We start from the raw sequence: 648 nt of genomic DNA on the forward strand, positions 1-648 counted from the left end.
GTAGCTGGGTGTGGTGGCACACGCCTGTAATCCCAGCTACTCAGGAGGCTGAGGCAGAAGAATCATTTGAACCCTGGAGGCAGAGGTTGCAGTGAGCCGAGATCGCACCACAGAACTACAGCCTGGGAAACAAGAGCAAAACTCCATCTAAAAAAAAAAAAAAATAGCAGTGTTTCAGTAAACTGGTTTAAGGGCAACATAGATAATGCCTGCATTAGCAGATTCACCTGGGGGTCACCTGCCGGGGCAGTCATCCTAGCTCAGTGTGCTCTTCTCCACTCAGTATCTGTGTGTAGGTTAAAAAGAAGCCACAGAGGATCCCAGGGTTCTGGTTGAGGAAGGGGATGGGTCTAGGTGGAGATAGCCAGGAAAGAGTACAGACCCGCGGAAACTGCTAGAGGAGGGAATAAAAGGTAGTGGGCTATCAAAAGGCCTTTTGGTAGTATCGCTCCTGCCATATTTTTATGAGCAGACACTCATCTGTTTGACTCTCCAATCAGTGCTTTTTGAAAGAGCCTTCCTTTGTCTGCCAGTGAAATGCTCCATGGGCCATAACTCAGACAGTTTAGGAGCCACGTGCCCTTGAATTCTCTAATGTTTTAAGAGGATAGCTGAACTGATTAGGGACATTTTATACATTTATATATA

This window comes from Mandrillus leucophaeus, unplaced genomic scaffold (genome assembly GCF_000951045.1).
Source record: "Mandrillus leucophaeus isolate KB7577 unplaced genomic scaffold, Mleu.le_1.0 Scaffold113, whole genome shotgun sequence".
In the NCBI taxonomy this organism is placed as follows: domain Eukaryota; kingdom Metazoa; phylum Chordata; class Mammalia; order Primates; family Cercopithecidae; genus Mandrillus; species Mandrillus leucophaeus.